Source organism: Schistocerca serialis, chromosome 4, assembly GCF_023864345.2.
Source record: "Schistocerca serialis cubense isolate TAMUIC-IGC-003099 chromosome 4, iqSchSeri2.2, whole genome shotgun sequence".
Classification (NCBI taxonomy): Eukaryota; Metazoa; Arthropoda; class Insecta; order Orthoptera; family Acrididae; genus Schistocerca; species Schistocerca serialis.
In genome coordinates, this window is record NC_064641.1 from 455,074,563 (window position 1) to 455,092,250 (window position 17,688).

Below are 17,688 nucleotides of genomic sequence, written 5' to 3' on the forward strand. Positions count from 1 at the left end.
ATTCCTACATCTGCTTTGACCCACACCTTCATCATCCCAAATCCTGATCCTCAATTCCTTGATGTCTGCACCCTCACCCAGGCCATTTGTAAATACTTCCCCAATTCCCCGATCTCCTCGTTCCTCACAAGGACTTGGTCCTCATCAGATCCTCCAATGCATTCTTCCACACCAATCTCAAAAATCCCATATGTCCACTTTGGCCCATGAGCCACCCTTACCCCCTACCACACCCCCTCCTCTCCCTGAGCCACAACCTCCGCAATGCCTGCCATGATCGCGAAGCTTAGCCCCATGATCACAGAGGCTGAGGTGTTGGCAGAACTCAATTCCCACCCTGACATTGAAATCCACTTGTCCTGATGCATCTTTAATGATGCTGGGCCGACTTACCTTACGAAAACATAAAATCCCCCTCCTCCATTGATGCCCTCATTACAGAGCGAGCCCTCATCTTTAACAGGTGCCCAAAAGTTGACCGCTCCTGTCCCCCCCTTCAATACTAACGCTGCCAACAATGTCATACATAATATGCAAATGTAATGTGCATGTCATTGTCGATTGTAAGAGTCCCCCTACCTGTACCCACCACAAAGAATCACACTTCCTCGAGAACTGCCTCAACCTCGCCTCTCCTCCCGCCTGTAACACCTGCAATGAATCCCATCCTACCTACACGTATAAATGCAAAGCAAAGCCTCCTCCACCCCAGAGCTCACTGTCCCCGTCTGTCCATTATATAATCCCATCCACCCCAACAACTCTCTCTGCTCTCCTCCTACTGCCGAGGACATCATTTGCTTCGTCACCATTGTCCAACGAAACATCAACCATTTCCAATGTCCCCACACCCTTTCACAAATCGCCCTCGCTGCCCCCATTCCATCTTTCACCTCACCATCTATGCCACCTAGTCCCACAACCAGGCCCACTTCATCTTCACCCCCTTCACCACCCTCGTCTAAGTCTCCCCTACCATGGCACAACATCATTACATTATCCTTTACCATAATATCTGCGCCCTGCCCACCCACAGACATCTGTTCCTGCACACTCTCAATCGACATCATGTAGATATCGTCATACTAAACGAGACTTCTCCATCTCAACAGCCCGTTACACCTTTCACAACACCAATAACCCATATCCCCTTGTGAGTGGTGGGGTTGCTATCGGCCACCTTACACACTTCATTGCACAGATCCAACCTCTCCTCAACAATCCCACTGAGCATCTCACCCTCAGGCTGTTCTTCCCCATCATCTACATCTGCCCTCACACCCCCATCTCGTATGATTTCCTGGCTCACATTGACTGCACTTTCTCCACCTATGTGATTGCCACAGACCTCAGTATCCACAGCTGTGCTCCTGCCAACTTCCAGCAGCAGCATATGTTAATCACCACCTCCAGGGAGACCTGGTTCCCCTCCCCCAACACACCCAACCCAAATCCAACAAAACTAGCTAACAAGCTATCCTGTGATCCTAGCCTCTCCCAACCTCCTTGGGCTCATCACCACAGAGGTATTTGACCTCATTGGCAGTGACCACACCCCCATCTTCCTCACTATCTCTGATGGTCGCCCTACCTGCCCTGTTCCTCAACCTGTCATTCTCCCTAGACTTATCCATGATTACATCCAAGTCGAACACCACAACCTTACCCTCCAATCTCCCGCTGACATCTGCTATACTGATACCTTCTTCCACCAGACCTTGATTGATGCTGTAGCCACCCATATCCCTAACAAAGCCATCCACCCTCTCTGTCCAGCCCTGCCCCCACAGGCCATCCTTCTCCTTCATAAATCATGTCGACTCTACCGATCCTTCCTCTGCAGTCATGACTGGGACACACTCACTCACCACTGGCAGTTACACTGACACACTCACAACAAGTGTACTGCAAAGAAACGCCTTGCCTGGCGATGGCCAATCAAATAACTCAATGCCATGCTCCCAATAAACTCTTCCAAGTATTGGCCTGCTTTCCACTGCCTTACTGGGAACCGTCCTACCTCACAATACACTCTCCTGCATGATGACTGTCTCATTCCTGACAACTGCAGTAAAGCCAACCACTTCTCCTCCCACCTATCCAAAGTCTTTTGCATTCCAGTTGATCCCGAATTTGATTATTCCCTCTTCCCGACTTCATCAAATGTGCAGATACCTCTGCTCCTCCCTTTGCTCCTCGCTTCCAGTATTTGGGCCACTCACCAACATTGGAACTTGAGTGCCACACAGGATTAGCCAAGTGGTGTAAGGCGCTGCAGTCATGGACTGTGCAGCTGGTCCCAGCAGAGGTTCGAGTCCTCCCTCGGGCATGGATGTGTGTGTGTTTGTCCTTAGGATAATTTAGGTTAAGTAGTGTGTAAGCTTAGGGACTGATGACCTTAGCAGTTAAGTCCCATAACATTTCACACACATTAGAACATTTTTGAACTTAAGACTCCCATCACTAAACTCGAAATCATCCTCACGTTCTGCACTAAATGCACCACTGACGCCGGCCACAACCACATTACCTACCACCAACTCTTCCACTGCCCTCCCTCCTCCCTTGCAGTCCTTGCCACCCTCTCCAATGAAATCTTTGCCAAAAAGTTTCTACCCTGACCTATGGAAAACCTTCCATATCCTGATGTTCCCCAAATGCAACAAGCTTCCATCTGATGCCTCTTCCTTTCGCCCTATATGACTCACCTCCATGTCCAGCAAGCTCTTACAATCCATCCTCACCCAGTGCATCCTTACCTGGCGCACCCATCACCACCTCCACCAACACTGCCTCCACCAACACAACCAATGTGCCTTTGCCCTTCCTTCTCTGCTGACGACCAACTCCCATGCCTCACCCATCTCCTCTTCCTCCAACTCCCGTTGCTCCACCATTTTTGTATCCCTAGACCTCAAGAAGGCCTATGACCATGTATGACATCCCAGTCTCCTGTTCAAACTCCAGATCTATGCCCTTCCTATCAACTATGTCCATCTGATTGCCTCCTTCCTCTCTTGCTGCTCCTCCTACATCACCATCCGTAACACAAATTCCTGCTCCTGCTACCCCTCCATGGGTGTGCTCCAGGGCTCTGTCCTTTCACCTCCCCTCTACCTCCTGAACACAGCAGATATACCCCAACCCCCTTCCGGTCCACCTTCTGCCTTCTGCCGATGACACCGTCTTCCTTGACCTTGCTCCTACCCTTCAATCATCCCAAAGCCTTCTCCAGAATCACCTTGACCTTTTCGCCACATGGTGTAACCAGTGGCTTCTAAAAGTCTATCCTTCCAAGACCCAGGCAATCATCATACCACTCCCTCATTCTGGCACCTTGATTTTTTCTTACCATCAGCACCCATCCTGGCTGTCTCTCTGCCACCCTCACCTACCTTGGACTCACCATTGACCATCACCTTACCTTAACTCGTCATCTCTGCTCCATCCAATCCAAAGCCCACCACTGCCTCCATCTCCTTAAACTGTCTCTAGCTGAACATGTGGGTTGAACCCCTTTACCATCCTCCACACCTATAAATCCTTAATCCATCCCATCCTCTGCTATGCCAGTCCCACCTTGATCTCCACAACCCCTCCTCCAAATTCTTCCAGATTCTCTAGCACCATGCACTCCACCTTGCCTTCTATATATGCCTCCCATCCCCCATGTGAATCCTCTATGACCTGATTCCTTTTCTCCATCTTTCCTTGAACATATCTGAGTCCTGTACACCTCCCACAGATTTGATCCCCCTCATCCCCTGATTGCTCCTCTCCTCTCCAGCCCCCACCTGCTGCTGCGCCTTCACCATTGTGTCCCACCTACCCTCCACCTCACAATGTCCTTTCCTAAGGTGGCTTCCGTCAACTCCCCTTCCCGGATGATGCCCCGTCTCCCTCCATTTATCCCTCCTATCACCTTATCCTCCCTACCTCTGTCCTTTTCCCAGGTTCCGTCATCCCCCCCATCCCATCCTGTTTTCCCTCTATCCCACCTATCCTCTCTTTGGCTCCCTTCTCTCCCCTTAGTCCTTTTGCATTCACCTCCTGTGCCTTTCCCCACTCCCTCCCATGTCCACCCTGCCTCCCCTAATGAGTCCTCTCCTTCCAGTTGCTCCTTCCCCCCCTCTTTGCTTTTTCCTCTCTTCCCCACCTTTTTTTCCCCTCGTGTGTCTGGGTCCCCCACCCCATCTGACCTACGCTGTGGTGTGTAATCTCCATGCAAACATTTTAGTGCAATGTTTTAAGTGTTGTGCATCTTTTCATAAGTATATCAAACAGAAAGCATACTGTTGCTAGGTGTGATTTTTTATCACTTGCGAACAGAAACCAAACTGTCGCAGTGTTTTTTTTTTTAATTGTCTGCCTAGTATTCTACCTGTCTGCCTACTCCATGTTTTAACTAACATCGCCAATTCTTGTTTTTATATTTTAACTTCCAAAATTTTCTGCCATTTTAGAATTTAAAAGTAGCCTTTTAATCGCCTTTTATTCTTTATTATCTTCTGATTATGTTTTTAAAACTTCTGTAGGCTGAAGAGCGGCGTACTAATCTACTGACAGCCCGCCTCCTTTCGTGGGAATCGAAAACCGATAAAGAGGGGGAAAAAACAGAAATAATGGTGACGGAAGTGGAAGCGAAAGATGGTCAAGCGTTTAGAAGACATATCATTTCTGGAGCGGATAAGGCGACCTATGAGCCAGTTACCTAGCAGAGGTTCTAGGGAGCGGTTGGAGCAGCGTAAAGCGTATAGAACGGTAATCCGATGATCGTGGGATCGAGACTCTATGTGGAAACCGTTTTACTTTTTTTTATTTTCAGTTTTTATCTTGCTTATACAACTTAAAAAAGAAATAATTCAAAGTATTGTGTTTATTAATATTTTCATAACATGCATGGAAAGGGAAATTATGTATGTAACGTAAAACTTGAAAATAAAAAGGAGTTTCCGTATAGAGTCTCGACATCACGACCCTCACTTCACCGCTCTGTACACTTTCGGTTGCGCCAACCGCTGCCTGGAAATAACGCTAACATAAATGGGTCATGGCTTGCGCGATTCGGGCCAGAAATTCTTCTTAATGTTCAGCCATCTGGAGCTCCCACTTCCATCATTTAATTTCTGGTCAAGCCATACATACAACATAAATTTGGACAAAATCGGTGATGTGGAGTAGACGCGATCTGCTTGTAAGACATTGTCCAGCAAGGGAGGTTCCTGAAAATAATTGTGACTTAGACGTAGACCACATAACGCAACACGTTCATTTTAAGTCTCAGCTATTAACCGCTTTGGCCTGCTTCCTGAAAGAATATCGTCTGTGCTGTTGTTGATGTAATATTTATGGTCGAAAAGTCTCGGTATCAGTAATTTATTTGTCTAAAGATCACTTTTCAATTATATAGGGCCAGTCAGATTAATATTAAGAAAATTTAAGTCATATAAACAGGCATAAGATAATCTCATGTTTCGAACGAGGATAGGACAAGACAGGTGGTCTACCATTGTCTTGAAGGAACCATGCCGGGATTTGCCAGCACATGAGATCGGGTAATCACTAAAATCTAGATCCTGATGGTCAGACAGCGCACTAGCTTCCATCCTTCTGATCTGAGGCCAGCGTCCTAACAAATGGACTACCTCATTCGGTTCCACCCAACGTTCAGTTCTCTCATGTTAGCACATCCCTGGAACAAGGTAGCTTAATAAAGTTAAAAAATTATACACTGCTCACTTAGGCCCCCAACATTTGCTTTTGTACACCACATACACCTGCAGATGACGCTAGGGCCACGACCATGCTGCCACGCTATTACTACCTCCCCAAATGTCACCATGATGAGTGAAGTGCTAAACTCAGATAGTTATAAAAGACATTAGTATTACACCTTAGTTGTCACTTTTCTTCATCATTAACAACTATTCTAAATGCCTTATGTTCTTGTGGTTGTGGTCTTCAGTTCAAAGACTGGTTTGATGGTGCTCCCCATGCTACTCAGTCCTGTACAAGCTTCTTCATCTCCGCGTAACTGCTGCAACGTACATCCTCCTGAATCTCCACACTGTATTCATATTTTGGCCTCCCTCTACGGTTTTTACCCCCAAGCATCCCTCCAGTTCTAAACTGATGATTCCTCGATGCCTTAGAATGTGTCCTACCAACCGATCCCTTCTTCTACTCTGGTTGTGCCACAAATTTCTTTTCTCCCCAATTCTATTCAGTACCTCTTCATTAGTAACGTGATCTACCCATCTAATCTTGATCATTCTTCTGCAGCACCACATCAAAAAATTTCTATTCCCTTCTTGTCTAAACTGTTTATCGTCCATGTTTCACTTCCATACATGAGTACACTCCATATAAATACTTTCAGCAAAGATTACTGACACTTAAAACTACACGCGATGTTAATAAATTTCTCTTCTTCAGAAAGGCTTTTCTTACCATGGCCATTGTACATTTCATATCATCTCTAGTTCGACCATCATCAGTTATTTTGCTTCCCAAATAACAAAACTCATATACTACTTTAAGTCTCTCATTTCCTAATCTAATTCCCTTAGCATCACTTGATTTAATTCGACTACATTCATTTATCATCCTTTTGCTATTGTTGATGTTCATTTCATTTCCTCTATTCAAGATAATATCCATTCCGTTCAACAGCTCGTCCAAGTCTTTTGCTCTCCCTGACTGAATTACAATGTCATCCGCAGACCTTAAAGTTTTTATTTCTTCTTTCTGGACTTTAATTCCTATTCCAAATTTTCTTTTCTTTCCTTTATTGCGTGCTCAACATACAGACTGAATAACATTGGGGATAGGCTACAACCCTGTCCCACACCCTTCTCAACCACTGCTTCCCTTTCGTGGCCCTCGACTCTTATAACTGCCTTCTGATATCTGTACAAACTGTAAATAGCCTTTCGCTTCCGATATTTAACCCATGCCACCTTTGAATTTGAAAGACAGTGTTCCAGTCAATATTTTAAAAAGCTTTCTCTAAGTCTACAAATGCTATAAACGTAGGTTTGTCTTTCCTTGACCTATTTTCTACGAGAAGTCTTAGGGTCAGTAATGCTTCGCGTGTTCCTATATTTCTCATGAATCCAAACTGATCTTACTCGAGGTCAGCTTCGTTTTTCCACTCTTCTACAAAGGATTCGTGTTAGTATTTTTCAACCGTGACTTATTAAACTGTTAGTTCGGTTATTTTCATATCTGTCACCACCTTCTTTCTTTGGAAATATTCCTCTCGATTTCTGAGGGTATTGCACCTGCCTCATACATCTTGCTCACAAGATGGAAGAGTTTTGTCATTCTTGACTCTCCCAAGGCTATCTGTTGCTCTAAAGGAACGTTGTCTACTCCCGGGGCCTTGTTTCGAATTAAGTCTTTCAGTTCTCTGTCAACTTCCTCACGCAGTATCATATCTCCCATTTCATCTACGTATTCTTCCATTTCCATAATATTACCCTCACGTATATCGCCCTTGTATAGACCCTCTATACAGGGTGGTCCATTGATCATGACAGGGCCAAATATCTCACGAAATAAGCGTCAAACGAAAAAACTACAAGGAACGAAACTTGGCGCTATGGTTTGCCCGCTAGATGGCGCTGTTTTTTTTTTTTTAATAGGAACCCGCATTTTTATTACATATTCGTGTAGTGCGTAAAGAAATATGAATGTTTTAGTTGGACCACTTTTTTCGCTTTGTGATAGATGGCGCTGTAATAGTCACAAACATATAGCTCCCAATTTTAGAACAGTTGGTAACAGTTAGGTTTTTTTTAAATTAAAGTACAGAACGAAGGTACGTTTGAACATTTTATTTCGGTTGTTCCAATGTGATACATGTACCTTTGTGAGCTTATCATTTCTGAGAACGCATGCTGTTACAGCGTGATTACCTGTAAATACCATATCAATGCAATAAATGCTCAAAATGATGTCCGTCAACCTCAATGCATTTGGCAATACGTGTAACGACATTCCTCTCAACAGCGAGTAGTTCGTCTTCCGTAATATTCGCACATGCATTGACAATGCGCTGCCGCATGTTGTCAGGCTTTGTCGGTAGATCACGATAGCAAATATCCTTCAACTTTCCCCACAGAAAGAAATCTGGGGACGTCAGATCCGGTGAACGAGCGGGCCATGGTGTGGTGCTTCGATGACCAATCCACCTGTCATGAAATATACTATTCAATACCGCTTCAGGCGCACGCGAGCTATGTGCCGGACATCCATCATGTTGGAAGTACATCACCATTCTGTCATGCAGTAATGCATCTTGCAGTAACATCGGTAGAACATTACGTAGGAAATCAGCATACACTGCGCCATTTAGATTACCATCGATAAAATGGGGGCCAATTATCCTTCCTCCCATAATGCCGCACCATACATTAACCCGCCAAGGTCGCTGACGTTCCACTTGTCGCAGCTATCGTGTACTTTCCGTTGCCCAATAGTGCATATTATGCCGGTTTACGTTACCGCTGTTGGTAAATGACGCTTCGTCGCTAAATAGAACACGTGCAAGAAAAATCTGTCATCGTCCCGTAATTTCTCTTGTGCCCAGTGACAGAACTGTACGCGACGTTCAAAGTCGTCGCCGTACAATTCCTGGTGCATAGAAATATGGTACGGCTGCAATCGATGTTGATGCAGCATTCGCAACACCGAAGTTTTTGAAAGGTTCAGATGTGTGTGAAATGTTATGGGACTTAACTGCTAAGGTCACCAGTCCCTAAGCTTACACACTAATTGACCTAAATTATCCTAAGGACAAACACACACATCCATGCCCGAGGGAGGACACGAACCTCCGCCGGGACCAGCCGCACAGTCCATGACTGCAGACCCCTAGACCGCTCGGCTAATCCCGCGCGGCGACGTTTTTGAGATTCCAGATTCTCGGGCAGTTTGCGTGCTACTGATGTGGGGATTAGCCGCGACAGCAGCTGAAACACCTACATCGGCCTAATCATTTGTTGCAGGTCGTGTGCCGAAGTGGCCGTGCGGTTAAAGGCTTGCAGTCTGGAACCGCAAGACCGCTACCGTCGCAGGTTCGAATCCTGCCTCGGGCATGGATGTTTGTGATGTCCTTAGGTTAGTTACGTTTAACTAGTTTTATGTTCTAGGGGACTAATAGCGGTTGAGTCCCATAGTGCTCAGAGCCATTTGACCCATTTGCAGGTCGTGGTTGACGTTTCACATGCGGCTGAACACATCCTGTTTTCTTAAATAATGTAACTATCCGGTGAACGGTCCGAACACTTGGATGATGTCGTCCAGGATACCGAGCAGCATACATTACACACGCCCGTTGGGCATTTTGATCACAATAGCCATATATCAACACGCTATCAACCTTTTCCGCAATTGGTAAACGGTTCATTTTAACATGGGTAATGTATCACGAAGCAAATACCGTCCGCACTGGTGGAATGTTACGTGATAATATGTAATTATACGTTTGTGACAATTTCAGCGCCATCTATCACAAAACGAAAAAAGTTGTCCAACTAAAACATTCATATTTCTTTACGTACTACACGAATATGTAATAAAGAATGGCGGTTCCTATTTAAAAAAAACGCAGTTGATATCCATTTCACCTATGGCAGCGCCATCTAGCGGGCCGAACATAGCGTGTCCGCCTTCAAGCTAGACAAGTTTCGTTCTTTGTAGTTTTTTCGTTTGACGCTTATTTCGTGAGATATTTGGCCCGGTCACTATCAATGGACAACCCTGTATACTCATCCACATTTCCTTTTTCCCTCCTTTGCTTAGGGCTGGTTTTCTATTTGAGCCCTTGATATTCATATATCTTTTCTCCAAAGGTCTCTTTAATTTTTCTGTAGGAGAATCTATCTTACCCCTAGTGATATATGTTTCTAGATCCTTACAGTTGTCCCCTACCCATTCCTGCTTAGCCATTTTGCACTTCCTGTCGATCTCATTTCTTAGACGTTTGCATTCCCTTTCGGCTGCTTCATTTTCCGCATTTTCATTTTTCTCCTTTCATCGAATGCGAAAATATTTTGTTGACACCCACCTACGTATGGAGAAATGATCATAATAATAAAATAAGAGACATCAGAGCTCGAACGGATAAATTTAAGTGCTCCTTTTTCCTATGCGCCATTGGAGAGTGGAATGGTAGAGAATTACTATGAAAATGGTTCGATGAACCCTCTGCCAGGCACTTATGTTTGAGCTGCAGGGTAACCACGTACATGTAGATGTAGATTAAATTCAGTATCACTTGTGTTACCCAAGGATTTCTAATAGCTATGGTCCCTTTAACCTACTTGATCCTCTGCTGCCTTCACTTTTTCATCTCTCAAAGCTACCCATTCTTCTTCTACTGTATTCCTTTCCCTTGATCTTGTCAATCGTTCCCTAACGCTCCCTCTGAAACTCTGTACAACATCTGGCTCTTTCAGTTTATCCAGATCCCATCTCCTTAAATTCCCGCCTTTTTGCAGTTTCTTCAGTTTTAATCCTCAGTTAATAACCAAATAAATTGTGCTCAGGGTCCCCATCTGCCCCTGGAAATATCTTACAATTGAAAATCTGTTTCCGAAATCTCTGTCTCACCATTATGTAATGAATGTGAAACCTTTCGATATCTCCAGGTCTCTTCCATGAGTAAAACCTTCTTTCGTGATTCTTAATGCAAGTGTTAGCTATGATTAAATATGCTCTGTGCAAAACACTACCAGGCGGCTTTCTCTTTCATTCCTTTCCCCAGTCCATATTCGTCTACTACTTTTTCTTCTCTTTGTTTTCCTACAATCGAATTCCAGTCTCCATGCCTACTAAATTTTCACCTCTCTTAACTATCTGATTAATTTCTTTTATCATACATTTCCTGAATATCCTCATCTGCGGGACTCGTTGGCATATAAATTTGTGGGTGTGGGCTCCGTATCTACCTTGGCTACAATAATGCTTTCACTATGCTGTTCATAGTAGCTTATCCGCGTTCCTATTTTTTTATTCATTATTAAACCTTCTGTTGCGTTACCACTACTTGATTTCGTATTTATAACCCTGTATTCACCTGACCAGAAGTCGTGTTCCTCCTGCCACCCAACTTCACTAATTCCTACTATATCTGACTTTAACCTATCCATTTCCCTTCTTAAATTTTCTAACCTACCTGCCAGATTAAGGGATCTGACATTCCGTGCTTCGATCCGTAGGAGGACAGTTTTATTCCTTCTGATAACGACGTCCTCCTGATTAGTCCCCGCCGGAGGTTCGAATGGGGGACAATTTTAGCTCCGGAATAGTTTACCCAAGAGGACACCACCATCATTTAACTATACAGTAGAGCTTCATGCCCTCGGGAAAAGGACGGCTGTAGTTTTCCCTTGCTTTCAACCGTTCGCAGTACCAGCACAGCAAGGCCGTTTTGGCTGATGTTACAAGGCCAGATTAGTCAATCATCCAGACTGTTGCCCCTGCAATTGCTGAAAAGGCTGCTGCCCTTCAGAAACCACACTTTCGTCTGTTCTCTCAACTGATACCCCTCCGTTATGGTTGCTCCTACAGTACAGCTATCTGTATCGCTGAGGCACGCAAGCCTGACCATTAACGGTGAGGTCCATGGTAAATGGAGGGATGCGGCCAGTATTCCCTATTTAAGATATACCCCACAACTTGACGTCTTAAATAGAGGGCTCATATTGTCAGCCAAACAACATATTAAAATAATAATTAGAAAGTGTATTTTTTGTTCAAACATACACTTTTTTAAATTGTAAAATGCCTTTTGATATTAACAAACTAAAAGTACGGTAAATTAGAATGTCAACAGTGTTTTTCTTCTCAGGATTCTAGTGCGAGCTGTTTACGAGATATTGCACTTCGAAAGGTTTTCACAAAGACACTTGTTTGTGCCATTCAACCTGCGTAGCTGCTACGTACGATGTTGTTAGGTTTGCTTGCAGTGTGCTTGAGTGTTTCTTGCGTGCCCTGCGACTTGCTGGTCAGTTAGTGTTGTGACAGTCCAAGCAGTAGGTGGCGAGTGGACGATGGAATTTACCACTGCAGGAAAAGCTGACGTTCTCGTGGTGTATGGAGAGAAGAGAAAGAATGCAGTTCGCTCTTGTATGATATATGCGGCAAGATGTCTCAATAGAATTCAGCCATCTCGGCAGTTATTTGTCAACCTCTTAAAATAGGTGCGTGAATGTGGTACCGTAACTCCTAGACAAAGTAACAGAAGGAATCAAGTCACGACACGAGAGGGGGAAATTAATGTTCTTGCTGCCGTTGCAGTTGTTCCACATGTTAGCTGTGTTAGCTCCCGCCCAATCGCATGAGGAAGTCCGGTAAGTATCCTCCACATTCCAGAATGAGATTTTCACGCGGAGTGTGTGCTGATATGAAACTTCCTGGCCGATTAAAACTGTGTGCCGGACCGAGACTAGAACTCAGGACCTTTTCCTTTCGCGGGCAAGTGCTTTACCAACTGAGGTACTGGCGGAAGTGAAGCTGTGAGGACGGGGCGTGAGTCGTGCTTGGGTAGCTCTGATGGTAGAGCACTTGTCATTGAAAGACAAAGGTCCCGAGTTCGAGTCTCGGTCCGGCACACAGTCTTAATCTGCCAGGAAGTTTCATCCTACACATTCTTCATCGACACAGGTTCCATCACTATCACATCTTTCTCCATCAAGAGTTGCATGCAAATGATTGTGAGAATCGTGTTAACTTCTGTAGCCAGGCATTAAGACTGGATACTCCAGATTTACTCGCCGGCCGAAGTGGCCGTGCGGTTAAAGGTGCTGCAGTCTGGAACCGCAAGACCGCTACGGTCGCAGGTTCGAATTCTGCCTCGGGCATGGATGTTTGTGATGTCCTTAGGTTAGTTAGGTTTAACTAGTTCTAAGTTCTAGGAGACTAATGACCTCAGCAGTTGAGTCCAATAGTGCTCAGAGCCATTTTGAACCAGATTTACCGCGTATCTTGATTAGTGATGAAACCACATTTACTAGCCATGGCCAGGAAAACCGCCGAAACATGCACTATTGCTGTTGACAAACTTAGCTGCAACATCACCGTTCAAGGAGTGTAAGCGTGTGGTGTGGGATAGTGAGCCATCAGCTCACAGGCCTGTTTTTCATAGACGAAACATTAAACGTGCACAAGCATTGCAGCCTCTTAACAGACCTTCTTTCGCGGACTCTAGAAGACGCTCCCCTGCAGACTAGGAGAAACCGGGGATATCAACATGATGGCTGTCCACACCACAGAGTACTGCAGCATGTCTTCACGAACTGTTTCCAAATCGTTGGAATGGGCGCAGAAAATCTGTATCTTGGACGACTCAATTGCAGAGTTTTGTCTGTGCGGAAGACTGAAAGACGTCTGCAAGGACATACCAACTACACCAAATGACTTATAACGACCTATTCCTGCAGCATGCTGGGGCATCTCCGCTGAAATGCTAACACGTGTGCAGCAGTCATCCCATACCAGACTGGAAGCGTGTATTGCCTCTACCGGTGGTTATTTTGAACACAATCTGTGATGGCCAGCTGTGTCGTTACTGGTCAAAATCCACTTAACTAGTGTATGAACTGGTTCTTTATTGTGTGCTACCACAGGTATTGTACAAGTGTCGGTGTGGGAACTTTTCAAAATACTACGTCTCGTAAACGAGTCGCACGAGAATCCTTCAACAAACACCAATAACATTCTAATTTAGACTATTTTTAATTTGTTAATGTGAACAAGCATTGACCTGTTTAAAAAAGTGTATGGAAGAACAAAATACACGATTTCTAAGAGTTATTACAATCTGTTGATTGTCCAACAATTCTATCCCCTGACTACAATTACATTTTGTGAAAGCCGCACAATAGCGTTTTTAAATTACGGCAATATTTGCGGTGCAAGTTTTGGATGATTCACCCTGTGTGTGAAGAAGAAAACACCATCCCGTACATTCTCATGAGGAATATCTATCTTAATATATTGTGAGATGCTTGTCAGGCAGTGAAGGTCCAAAGGATGTCTACCGGCCGCCGTGTCATTCTCTGCCCGTAATGTGGAAGCGATATAGAGCGGCATGTGATCTGCACACAGCTCTCCCGGCCGTCTTGCAGACTTTCCAGACAGTGGAGCCGCTACTACTTCGTCAAGCATGTCCTCAGTTTGCATTATGAGGCGGAGTGCACCCCGCAGAAGATCTCCCACGAAGGAAAATGTCTTGGTGGTATCGGGAATCGAACCCGCGTCCTTAGCATGGCAACGATCTACGCTGACCGCTCAGTTACAGAGACGAAGTGTTAACACGTTATGGGTCTGATAACAGATTCACTAACATTTTCTATCAATTAAACTTTGCACATTATGAATGGAAACCTGATGTTATTCATGTTACATTTAGTGTTCTATAATTTTTAGAACAGTTTATGGCCAACAGTGCCAAAAGTGTTGGACAGATCTGCAAATGTGGTTTTTTTTCAGAGTTGGAGCCCCTCCATGCCCACACACATGCCCAACTCAAAAGGTCTACACACATCTCTGCAAAAGGTTAGCTTTCACTAGAGGTCTCATAGGATGTGGGTCCTGCAATGTTTGCGTACGTCTGGTTAACCTGAAGGGGTACAGTACCGTCCGACATTGAAAATAGGTACAACATTCTTCGTTATTCTTGTCAGTACAACATTTTTTTTCTAATAATAACTCAATTTCAATTAATACAGCGAAGCTGGATACCAGTGTGGGAAAGAATGACAATTTATTTATTTAACTGATCACATGTGCAATCCCACAAAATAAATCCCTACATCCAGTTTGGTGAGATCTGTGAAATGAATGACTGTACGGTCGTCTGCTAACCGCAGATAGTGAATGTGAATATATGATCATTTTTGAGACGATCCTTTGGTCACCTTTGGTGGAACCAAAGAGATGAAACTTACCGGAGCTTTGAGCTCCTGAAATGTGGCTGACCAATATGGTAGCATGGTCTTCCCCCACCTCGACAGAGGTGCGAGATGACCTGAAGAACGGCCATGTTTCAGCACTCTGCCGCTGGATCTAGTGTTGGTAAGACCTGTCTTAGGTGTGCTCCGTAAAGACAAAAGAGTGGAGACGTGGTATGCATGTGAAATACTTAAGAGTAGTTTAGAAAAATAATTTCTCCATTTCAGGAACCTTTGTGGGGAGAATTAAATGTCAGGCAGGTAATATTAAGGGGATCGTAGTGATCTTCGGAAGTGACCAACGGTCACAATGAAACCACGTGTAGCAATAAGTTGAAATACTTCCGAGTGCTTAAGTTAAGCTGAATTACTAGCGTGTGTACTATAAGTTGAAATATTTAAGAAATGGCGTGTGCAGGACTTGAAATTAGAGACGAGTACTTCCACGTGGTGAGTACTGTGTGAGTCTCAATCTGTGTATGAGACAAAGGATAAAGAGAAGTACTCGTCCATGGTATCAGTTAAGGAATCGCATGTGTGATGAATATGTTCTTAATATTACTTTGCGTGTTATGTTTCCGTGTGACGCTTGATTCAAACTATAATACTCTGAGAGAGAAGCAAGGTGAGTCAGCCGTCTATCCAGCAACGCCACTTGGCTTGCATTGCACAGGAAGGCGTGCATATATCCTCCAGAGTTCGTGGAAGAAAGAAAAGTTACGAAGTGGGGCAGTGTCGTGTGAAACTGGGATGAATACTAACTGAAGTGGGAAAGCTGAAGGTGATGTGATTATAATGTTGTGACTATTCCTTGTGTTGTATTCCATGGTGCAGTGTGGTGTATGTCATGTAATTTAAGTATGTGTGGTTTGCATGGGAGAGTAGCAAGGTAGTTTCAGAGGTAGTGGGTTATGCATGTTCCTTTTGTACGGCTCGGCCTTGTGGAAAGTTTCGTGATGATGGTTGTGAGAGTCGAAGTGCGAGATATAGCAAAAGATCCACCATCCTATCCGGAAAGTGCACTGTGCGTTAAATAATTACGAGACCCTAAGATATAGAATCACCAATGTAAAGCCATGGCCACTGGGCGGAATTTCTCATGTGTTATTGTTGTAGGTTATAGAATTTGTGTGTTTAGGTTATAGAATTTTTCGGAATAAGTAAGATAGTGAAAAGAAACAGATTGGTGGCCTTTTCCTTCGAACTGCATGTTATCATGATATCCAGAATTTATAATGTGTGCGCCATTCATATGCAGTGCGATGGCCACGTGTTGATCAAAGCCGTAAAATATGAAAGAAAATGTGGTATTGCCAGTGCGTACAGAACAGTCAGAGTTGTGTAAATTACTAATAGTCAGATGTGCGTGTCCGTTGCGTAATATTCAAACAGGAGAATAACTTATAACTTAATTGTGAGTACTAGAGTACATGTTACTCGATAAATAAGAATGAGTCCATTCGTGTGTCAGACCACTCATCTTGCAGGCCTGACTGCTTGATGCCACAGTATGAGCAAGGCATGTGGGTGCCTCTCAAACCATTAATACGCGATCGTCTGGAGAAAGTTGAACGAAGGGTATCGATTTCAAGGTCAGAGGAAAGAAAGTGCCAAGACAAGAACCAAGGGAAAAAAGCCTCTGCGATAGCTGGGTCGGGTTGTAAGAGCAGTAGAGGTTTTCTTGCTGGCTGCGACAGGTCATGCAAGGGTAGGCTTTGTTAGTAGTGCCGTTGGGGGCCGGTGTTGACTTCTCGGTCAGCGTTAGCGTCAGATAACCGGTTGAAGTTAGGTTGATCATCGTTTTGTGTCCGATATGTCATATATCAGATTCACAATGTAGGGTAATGTTGGCGATTTGTTAGTGCGTCAGCCGCGCGGGATTAGCCGAGCAGTCTAGGGATCTGCAGTCATGGACTGTACGGCTGGCGGTGGTTCGAGTCCTCCCTCGGGTATGGGTGTGTGTGTGTTTGTCCTTAGGATAATTTAGGTTAAGTAGTGTGTAAGCTTAGGGACTGATGACCTTAGCAGTTAAGTCCCACAAGATTTCACACACAATTTAACATTTTTTATGGTTGTGATCATAGTTTTACCAGATTAAGGATGAAAGAATAGTCTGAGTGCCTCGAGTTTCTGTATAGTGTTCTTTGAATACTTCCTTGAGGGTTTCAAGACGGTATTCATTATGGAGATCCACGGTGCGTGTGTAGCGTGGAGCGTTGCTAATGATGCGTAGCACTTTGTTCTGTATGATATGCAGGCGGCGCAGGCGTGTAGGAGCTGCGTATCCCCAGACGGAAGCTGCGTACGTCATCAGAGGTCTAATCAGAGTTATGTATATGGACCTCGACACTCTCCTATTCAGTGTACATTCCCGGTTGAGCATTGGGTAGAGTTGTTTGAGCCTCGTGTGCCCTCTGTTGGCAAGGTATTCGATGTGGTTCCCCCAGGACACCGAGATATCTGACTTTCTATAGGAAACGTATTTTGGCGTGTATTTAGTGTTACCTGTCTACAGTGTTGGTGTTTGCGCAGTAGTTTCGGCCTGCGTGTGAACAGAGCTGCTCCGCACTTGTCGACGTTTACTTTAGTACGCCATCGTTCCAACCAAGGCTCGGCAGTTCTGAGTGCCGTCTGTACTCGTGAATTTATGTTCTACGGCTTCCAATCTTGCGCAAGTATGGCTGTGTCATCCGCGTAGATGGCTAACGTCGTGTTTCGTGTTGCTGGA